The 10,684-nt window shown below is 40.9% G+C and overlaps 1 protein-coding gene across 1 annotated transcript in view; it reads right to left on the bottom strand.

Annotated features, from left to right (window-relative positions):
* Nucleotides 1–751, bottom strand: part of LOC308085210 (collagen alpha-6(VI) chain-like) — a 47,114-nt gene extending 46,363 nt beyond the window's left edge. Inside the window, exon 1 of the mRNA XM_080428292.1 lies at nucleotides 694–751. The gene's annotated coding sequence lies outside the window, so the exon portion shown is untranslated. The remainder of the gene's footprint in view (nucleotides 1–693) is intronic.
* Between the last annotated feature and the right edge of the window lie 9,933 nt (nucleotides 752–10,684).

Genomic DNA, 10,684 nt, shown 5'->3' with positions numbered 1-10,684 from the left:
TTGTGAGCTTGTAGTTCAGCTATTTTCAATGTGCTTGTAGATTGGCTTGTAGATCGGCTATTTTCAATGTGCTTGTAGATTGGCTTGTAGATCGGCTATTTTCAATGTAGGCCTACAGTATATCATTTCAATGTATAGGCTACAGTATATAGGTTTAATTAAAGTGTAAGTGATATTTCTTGCTTAAAATTAAAAGCTCTATATTCTGATAGTAACTATATATGTGTTGGTTAAATAACAGGAGTCTCTCTCCATCTCTCCAGCTCAAACAAAAAACATACAATTTCAAATGTGTCACCAATCCAGTCAAGATAGATATTGATAGTTTTTTTCAATTTGATAGTTTTACAATTCCTGTTTTGTCTGCTCATGTTTTTCTTTCATCATTTCCAATTGCACTTGTTTATATAGCCTTGGATCAAGACTATCATAGATGTGTTTTATCGAGTCTGACTTTTACTTGATCATAGACATGCAAATTTAAAAATCGATTGAATACATCTATGATAGTCTTGATCCAAGGCTATTGTTTATCCTGTATGATCTCTCCTGATTAGATGAAATTTGGTATCCTGAACGGAAAATGTATCTGTTTAGAAAGGGCTAGGGTGATGGGGAGACCCACACAAATCGCCCATAATAGGCTACATCCATACTAAGCTCATATTCATGCTAATAATGATATTAACTTACAGCTTGGCTGGTGGTGCATGGCTGTGAAGCGCAAAGGCAGAAATCCCATTGCCTTGCATGGGAGGAGGACATTTAAAGTTGTTCTGTCTCTGGGTTCCACAGCCACGCCCACTCCTCACACCCATCCCACAGAGTATGTTTTACCCCCTGTCCGTCCGTCCGTCCGTCCGTCCGTCTGTGGACAGCTAATCTCCCGCACCGTTGGCTTGATCGCAGCGAAACTGTGCACACACACTCCCTGGACGCCAATTCAGAAGCCCTGCCCCAATTTTTTCACATGGCCCTGTTATAGCGCAACCAGGAGGCCTCTTTTTGCAAAAAAAAATTTTTCACAGTACTCCTACATATTTTGTCCAAACATCACGCAAATCGGTACACAGTATCTCTATAGTCATTAAACGAAATTGATTGGCTAAAAATGGCTTCCAAAGTTTGCAGGACTGCTCCGTTTTGAACAAAATGCCACATATTATGAACACAGCATGCGATTTCCGTGAAACTTTGCACGCACATTCCCACACATTCCCACATCTGTCCCACATCTGTCTGCAGCCTAAGAAATTCCAAGTAACATTTGTGTCGGGCAAAATGCAAGTGCCAGAACAGCCAGATCGGGGCAGTAAGCCCAGTAAGTCTAATGCATCTCGCATCAAAGGCAGAACAGCCTCCCACACTGACCTGGGGTCCTGAAGGACCTGGTGTTTTATCTGTGCTTTTAATATCACACTGTTATTTGGATACAGTATGTGTGTATTATGAATTAACTGTGTTTGGTATTTGTTTGTAGGGTCATGTGGAGTGAGCGGCCTAGGTTTGACCGCTGTTCCTTTTTCTTGATAGCGTTTCCTTTGTAGTTTGAGTACATGGCACAAATCAGCTAATATGTAGGCTAATTTGTCCCTATAACCCCCATCTGAAAATGTTTTGTGCCAGCTGGAGCCCTGTACCAGATAGATGTGTGTTCAATTCAATTCAATTCAAATGTATTAAAGTGTCAAATCACAACAAGTTGTCTCAAGACACTTTACATGTAGAGAAGAGACCCGACAGTCCCACCCTGGTCCCTGAGCAAGCAATTTTGCGACAGTGGCAACGAAAAACTCCCCCTTAACTGGAAGAAACGTCAGGCAAACCCTAGGCTCTAGGGTGGGGGCCTTCTGCCTCGACCGTGTCGGGGGGAAAGAAGAGAGAGAGAGAGAGAGGGAGAGACAGAGGAGAGACAGAAAGAGATACAAGTAGTAACAATAACAATAGTAGCAAATATAATAGTGTAAGATAGTATATGATAATATAATATAGTACAACAATAATGTGTATGCAGTATATAATGGTATAATATAAGAATGTTAAGATAATATACAGTATAGTGTAGTGGTGTTGTAAGAATGTTTAAAAATGTTCCAAATATTCCACATTTTATTTAACTTTTTCATAGCAGATCGACAAGCTCACAACGCGTCGCATAGTGAAGTGTTGTGAGCTTGTAGTTCAGCTATTTTCAATGTGCTTGTAGATTGGCTTGTAGATCGGCTATTTTCAATGTGCTTGTAGATTGGCTTGTAGATCGGTACACAGTATCTCTATAGTCATTAAACGAAATTGATTGGCTAAAAATGGCTTCCAAAGTTTGCAGGACTGCTCCGTTTTGAACAAAATGCCACAAATTATGAACACAGCATGCGATTTCCGTGAAACTTTGCACGCACATTCCCACACATTCCCACATCTGTCCCACAGATCGGGGCAGTAATCCCAGTAAGTCTAATGCATCTCGCATCAAAGGCAGAACAGCCTCCCACACTGACCTGGGGTCCTGAAGGACCTGGTGTTTTATCTGTGCTTTTAATACACTGTTATTTGGATACAGTATGTGTGTATTATGAATTAACTGTGTTTGGTATTTGTTTGTAGGGTCATGTGGAGTGAGCGGCCTAGGTTTGACCGCTGTTCCTTTTTCTTGATAGTGTTTCCTTTGTAGTTTGAGTACATGACACAAATCAGCTGGCCGGCTACCGCAATCGAGCATTGTTTTGCTCCTAGAGTTAGATTTATGGTGATAAGTAGAGTGCGGAGCTGGTTGGCTGGTTTGACCAAATTTCTATTTGTTTATTTGTTGTTTGAGAAACCATCTTCCCCATCGTAGCACGTAACCCAGCTCTGCTTGAACTCCCTTTGTATTAGGCTGCCATACAGGTGAGGGGCTTTGTACACTATTATCAACAATAACAGCAAAATGACTGTTTGCCAATAAATTATAGCATACGTCAATGGCTGGCTAGCTCACGGTATATCGGGTGCATTATGGCACCCACCCACTCCACTGAGCTGGCATGCAAGTCAACAAACTGTCTGTTTGCCCTAGCTGTGTAGAACATGTGAGAGCCAAGACTGCTATGTTGCCGGCATCTTGCTATGGCGTCTGTATGATGCCATAGCAAGTGCCCATGCAGGGTGTGTTGTTGGAGTGTGGGCAACCTGAGCATCCTCCTACTAAACTTCTTGAAACAGGCAGGTTGCTGCTGGCGGTATTGTAAATGCAGCTTTAATATAGGGTTTTGTTCAGTATAGATTCACTCATGCTGTGGCTTTCGTGGTTTAACTACTAGTCTGTCATAGTTTATGACAGCATCATTTCCACTTTCACTGGCCTGTTTCATTGCAGGAATGAGGTCTGATCTCTTCTTTCTCAGCATTTCAGAGAAGTCCTCATTTACTTTTTTTTTTTACATTGTAGTGTTCTTGAGGTGAGCTCTTGCTTTAGCAAGTATGAGTTCTTTGTCTTTGCATTGGTCTTGGTTTGCCACAGTTCTGTTTCACAGTTCCATTGTGGTGGGTTCTTTCAATTTCGATTAACTTCAACCTCAAGAACCTTCTAACTTTCTGTTCAGTATCTGACCAAGACTCATAAGCATTCTGTATCAGACCTTCAATAGTAGCATTGTTTCGTCAACTCTGGTTTTCAATATACTCAATTTTGGATATGTCGTCTTTGTTTTTATAGTTCATACACTGAGAAGACAGACTGCAGTTGTGATCCAAATGAACTTTTTTTCTCAGTCATCAATTTGGCTTTGAGGCAACTGCAGGCTGGATTTGACTTGGTGTATCTCTTTCATAATCCATCTATAAATTGCAGAAACCTATGTATGTCTGTCTGTTTGATTGATTGAATACTTTATTAGCATTTTGCAAAAAAAATACACAGGAAAGTACAGTACAATATAAGGTCTGCTATTAAAGAGGACTTTAACCCTCTAGAACCTGAACTATGAAGGAAAGGTCAGAAAATTCCAACATTTTGAAAAGGGACACTTTATTGGGTCTTAAAACATTTTTGATTTTGTTTTATTTTTTTTAACATTCCTTTGTATCATTTATTTGTTGTATCATATTTGATACAAGGGGTATTAAAAGGGGTATTTCAAGTCGTTTTTTTTTTTTTTACTGCCTCCCCCCTGGCCAGCCGGGGCGCCTGATGGAGGGGAAAGGAACTGGTTGGAATAACGTGTTCCTTCCACGCGCTACGTCCAACCAGGGAAACTCTCCCCTGTCAGGTGATAAGAAGGTCAGTTAGCTCTCATGCATTGAAGGAGGCATGAGCTCGGCCCTGGCCTCCCTAGGTTGGCAGAGGGAGTGTAGTGCCCAGGATTACATAGAGATTGGCACTGGGTGTAAAAAATAGGGTTACAAAATCGTGGGATAAAATTTTTAAAAAAAATAAAAAATCAAGTCGGTTTTAACATTACAAAAACATTTATTTTAGACCTGTAGTATCAAATATGATACAAATCATAAAGGACTGTAGACCTGTAGTATCAAATATGATACAAACACTTTTGACATCATAAAAAACAAACTCAAATGCTAAATTTTGAGAGCTCATAAGTGCATTCAAGTTATCCAACACTTATTTCAAAATATTAGTAAAGATATACTAGGAAAACGTACCCAAACTGCTTAAAAAATAATTGTTTGTTAGTAGTGCATCAACCTCTCCTGTTTAGTTGATGGCAGCCATTTTGGGTCAGACCACCTGAGGCTCTGTAACTACCTGCAGTGCAAATGGTATGGTCCAGGGGGAAGTGGGGATGTGTCAGATATGATACAACAGGTTCTTGGTCCAAGTATTCATTACACTGATTTATAAAAAAATCAGTGTAATGTGTGTATCATATATGATACGTTTGGTGACATTAAAGGGTTATTTCACTTTCAAAAAATTTTTTGGTCATTTTATCGTCTACTCAGGCCATTGTGAACCCCCCAGACAGTTTTTAAGTTGCTCGATTCAGTATATAGATATTTGATATTCATTTAATCAGACACGCCCCCTTCCTATACAAACCCATTGTAACTTCAAACTCCATTTTAACCTTGTTAGATTCATCAAAAACACCCGTCCTTGGTTCTGGTGACCCATACCGCCCCCCCCTAATACACGAGGGGGCCGTGTTTTTTCAATTACTTTTTTCATTTATTTTTTATATTTTTGGGGGGAAATGAAAAAAATAAAATACAATAAAAAACAAAAACAAAAAAAACTAAAGAAAATATCGGAAAAACACGGCCCCCTCACGCATTAGGAGGGCAGGGTGAGTCACCAGAACCAATGACGGTGTTTTTGATGAATCTAACATGGTTAAAAGGAAGTTTGAAGTTACAATGGGTTTGTATAGGAAGCGTGTATGTTAAAATGAATATCAAATATCTAAATACTGAATCAAGGCAAGCAACTTAAAAACTGTCTGGGGGGTTCACAAAGGCCTGAGTAGTTTTTTTGAAAGTGAAATATCCCTTTAAACCCAAGAAAGCCTATGGCTTGTTTCCATTGGGGTCCTTTGTACTCAATTCATCGAAACATTTAATGACAGACAAATATACACTACTATGCAACACATCATATAAACAGTTGGAAAACAAAAACACAAATATGTGCAGTAAACAGTTCGAGGGGGGGGGGGGGGGGGGGGGCTAGGCTTTGACTTTTACGGCAGCCACCTGTAACTGCTCTTTTAGAGCGGTTTTGAGGAGGATTTACACTCCTTTACGACTGTTGGTAGGGTTGAACGTGATTAGTGGAGCACCCTCTGGTGATTGTGGACTTCATTGACGTTTGTGAAGTAGTTTGACAGGTAAATGGGTGTCTTTGTGGTGTAATGCATCTTGTAGACCAGGCCCATATTGCAAGTTGCTACTCTGTCCTCTACCCTGAGCCTGAGCCATTTGACCCCAGCAAAGTGAGCAGGGGTTAAATGAGTTGTAGATGTAAGGCCAAGAAGTAGCCTTACCAGTTTGTTTTGAGATGTCTGGAGCCCTGTTTTTAAAGCCTTAGTGGTGTTATGGTACCATGAGGTGCATCCATAGTCGATGTGACCTTGCGGATGAGTGCTCCTGTTAGAGTCCTGTTAGAGTACCTGTAGGCATCGGCTTCCCTGATTGGCCAACCCAACCCATCGGCACAAAATCTTTTCAAACAAGGTCCGCTGCCAAATACATTGTATATCAATTTGGGGGTCCTTGACATGAAAATGTTTGAGAACAACTGATCTAGGCATCGACTAGTCAGTACAGCACAGTGTCTGGTATTGCTATGGAGATGGCCTGCTCAGTGGCAGATTTGTGTAGATTTCTTCTCACCATTCAAGTGTGCTGTATTGTGCAGAGCCAGCCAATGTATCATGGTCTCAAATTTAATTGGAAGTTGTCTTGCATTTGCTGTGAAGGACATGGTTGAAGCTAGAAATTACTTGTACAGGGAAAGAAATGTGAGGAAGCCCCCAATATAATGTCCTACACCTCCTGCCCAACACTCCCCGCTGACATGTGCCGCCCCAACCCGTGGGAGTAAATAAAGTGACAAATACCACCCTTTTTTCGAACCCCTAGACTCTGCGGTGGTGCAGGTCCTTAAACCACAGCGCCACCCGAGCGAAATGCGATATGTATATTGCTTTTGCGATATGTATACTGTGCACGTTGACATTCCGACGGCGATTCATTTGCGATATATTGTGCAGCCCTAGCCCCCCCCCACACGCCATACCATACCATACCACTCAGCTGTCTCTATATGTCACACTGCACCATAAACCAAATTTGACCTCACTGGTGTCTCCCTAATTTATGCACCTGTACGACAGTGTCCCGCACTGAAAATAGTCGATCTGCATCGCGTTGTGAGGCTGTAGATGAAGTATAAATTCAAGATTTACTCATACTTTCTCCTCTCACAGTAACAGCTTCCTTAAGTTGTCCCCCCTGCTGCAAAGTAATTTGTAATGTATTTTCAAGTAAATTTTATGAGCCTGTTCACATTCAATAGAATTCATTCTGTAGAACTCGGGGATCATTTTTGTTCAATTTGAATTGACTGAATACTTGTTCTTCCCTTACAAATGTCATACTGTGACATACACAGAAAATGATTCACATAGAGCGGTTGTAGAGCAGTAAGAGAGAATCAACAAATGCCCACGTCAGACCAAAGAAACCAATTTCATTCACAGCTGAATCAAAATGTTAGTCTACTTCAGTGGATGAACCACATACAACACTGTGCTGCAACACTGTTACGGGACAAACACAAAGGGATGGCAATTGCAGAGCTCCCCTGGCAGAGTCCCCCTGGCAATTGCAGAGCCCCCTAGCAAAAACAACACTCTTAATTCTCCCTTTGGATGGGTTATGGTAATAGAACAAATAAACATTCATTACCAGAGAGACAATGGCAACATTCACGCGAACACACACACACACACACACACACACACACACACACACACACACACACACACACACACACACACTCCTGGACCCCATAAGTGCCACATAGACGGTTTTGATAACAGTGACAGTGGATGGACTAGTTGAAAGCTGAAAGCTGGCTCCAGACCAGACCGATTTTGGGCCGACTTGGCGTCGGGAAGCGTCGTATATAGTCGTCCAGTCGGTTAGGGGTCCGTCGGGGGGTCCGTCGGGACCTTTTCGGCCGACCCAGAGCCGACCGAACATGTTCAGCTTTTTGGCCGACTGGTAGAGCCATGGGGTGGTGAAGACGTGACAACAAAGGGCTGTCGGTGTTGCCAGATTATGTGAGAGAAACAAGCGACCATGTCTATGAAAACCTACATTCACTGTTTCTCGTTTGTCGCTCCCAGAGAGAGAGATTGATTGATTTGACCTACTTTTGCGCTGTGGTGATGACTTATTGGGAGCAGGTGTCTAAGATTGCATTAGTATAAACATTTTAATTGGCTTTCATATACTCTTAATATATTTTTTTCAATTTAGATTTGGCCTGATAGATCGAAATGTGCTCAGTTTTGGCTATTTTCTGGGTGTTAATTTCAATAAATTAATTAATGTGTTTATTTTTGATTATTCGAATAACCGTTTTCAAAAATGTTGTGTACATGTCAGCAGTGGTGGAAAAAGTACTCAAATGTTTTACTTGAGTAAAAGTATCAATGCAATAGATGTACTCTGAGTCTGTTACAAGTAAAAGTCCGGAATTCAACATTTACTTGAGTAAAAGTACTAATAGTATTGGTATAAAAATTTACTTAAAGTAGCAAAAGTAAAAGTACTAAAATGTTTGAAAATAGCAGATCTACAAGCTCAGAACGTGTGCATCGCAACACGTTGTGAGCTTGTAGATCTGCTATTTTCAAATAGCTTATAGGTATAAAATAGGGCTAAAGTGGTTAATGTATGTTTTATAATGATTTATATCTGCAAAGTAACTAGTAACTAAACATTTCAAATAATTGTTGTGGAGTAAAAGTATAGACAATTGGAAATACTCCAGTAAAGTAAAAGTAACTCAAAATTGTACTTAAGTAGGCCTACAGTACTTGAGTAAATGTACTAGTTACTTTACACCACTGCATGTCAGTGAAGAAAAAAAGAAAAAACGCTGGGAACATCAGGGAAACAAGCCCAAAGTCGCTTATAATAAGCAGACCTGGCAACGCGCAGCAGAGGGCGCTGTTTTTCCTTTTTTTTGGCCTTTGGTTCCCAGATTAGCATTTCAATGGGGCAAGTCGGCTGACAGACTAAATGCCCACTTTTGCCAACCAAATACCAGTCTGTTGCAGTCTGAAGTAGTCTGAAATAGTCTGAACGAGTCTGTTTAGTCTGGAGCCACCTTTCAGTTTCGAGTCGAGCCACACAGCACTCTTTGCTTACTGGATATGGGAAAAACTGTTAAATAGAAATTTACTTCAATAATAAAACTTATATGAAAACAAAAAACAAAGAAACAGCAAAACAATATAAGCCTGGTACATTTCTGCATCCAGTGTCTGAGTGACATTTGAAAGCTAGTGGTCCACAGTGGGCCCAAGCAGGGTACCCGCATATCTCGAGAACCCTTCAACAGATCGAGTCTCCTCGATTTCAACCACAACTCCTTGATTGTCATTTCTCCTTGATATCTCCTTGATTTGGAAATGACAGGAAATTACATCTCTGTTAAAAAGTTTCTGGGGGAGTATACCCCCAGACCCCTCACTTGGGGGGGGGGTGGTCAGTGCATGCAATCATACAGAGACATTCACTTTTAAGTAATGAATGGTTATAATTAAAGATGGGTCTTTAATTGCTTCAGTCATCAATCAATTTCTGTAGGCTTACTTTTAGCTTTTTAACGGATTAAATCTCAAAATGGGGGGGGGGGGTGCACAAATAATAATAAACTCCTTGATTCTTAAGTACTCTGACAACGGGTACAACAGGTATTGCATAACAGGAGGGCCATGCGTTCCCAACAGGCATCAGCCTAGTATAGGGTAATTTGTGGATCTTGCACAGAAAATACCAAACACAGATGCTGACGTACACCTGTCACAACCCCCTGCGGATAAAATCCTTTCTACACAGGCCCCAATTTCCACACCTGCTTATATAAAAACAAGACTAGGTCAAAAGCTAGATTCTAGTATTCAGGTCAAAAGCTAGAAAAATATGTGCATATCCGTTGTCTTAGTGGAGATATAATTGACAATAGATGAAAAAAAAAAAGAAACAACGAAACATGCATGTGTATTTATATGTTAAAAGTCCCTAAAAGTCCAATCTCAATTACTTGCCAATAAAATGCCAAGAGAGAAGCAGCTCTCAATTGCTATTTTTCAGGTGTAATAAAGAACAGAGCTAGAAGAACAGCTGTCTGGCATGAAAAAAGGATCAGGTGCAACACACAATGACAAGTATTATGTGACCGTCAGAAACCTCAAACTTACCTGGCCTGTTAAAAATACTTTTTAAAGACCTGTGAACAGTTATAGTCCCATCATAATATTTGTAATCGGAAGCAAATTACCAACTAGAAATGGGCAAAAGTATACAGAAGTTGATTCACACAGAGCTGCTGTTGCGGCACACCGTGAGAGCGAACCAATACATTATCCCAGGTGGACAAAATGCTACGTAAGACCACAGAAACCAATTTCATTCTTCAGTCAAATCAAAAGGTTAGTCTACTCAAACCAGTGGATGCACCACATACAACACAAAGCTTCCGTTTCATTGTGTCTGGGATGGCAAATGCAAAGGCCCCCTTGCAAACACAACACCCCTCAATTCCAAATGTATATGGGTTATGGTAATAGATCAAATAAACCTTCATTATCAGAGACAACATCAACTCCACACACACACACACACACACACACACACACACACACACACACACACACACACACACACACACACACACACACACACACACACACACACACACACACACACACACACACACACACACACACACACACACACACAGAGCCAGGATACAAGCAGCTACTGACCATGAATCAACACAAATTATTTGTCAAATCATACTCTTATGTGGGTGTGCGCTATGCAGGGCTGCGTGATGCATAGTGCAGTAGATCTGTGGTAGTAGTGCTTGTAGTTAGTGCTTCTGCATGCTACACTGCTTTCAGGTACCGCTGCCGGCTAGCCCTCCTCATGAAAGTTGGAAAGAGGA

The sequence above is a fragment of the Gymnoscopelus braueri genome (assembly GCF_963280865.1).
Source record: "Gymnoscopelus braueri genome assembly, chromosome: 5".
Taxonomy (NCBI): Eukaryota; Metazoa; Chordata; class Actinopteri; order Myctophiformes; family Myctophidae; genus Gymnoscopelus; species Gymnoscopelus braueri.
Note: the sequence above shows the minus strand (reverse complement) of the source record. Positions and strands in the feature narration are given on the sequence as shown.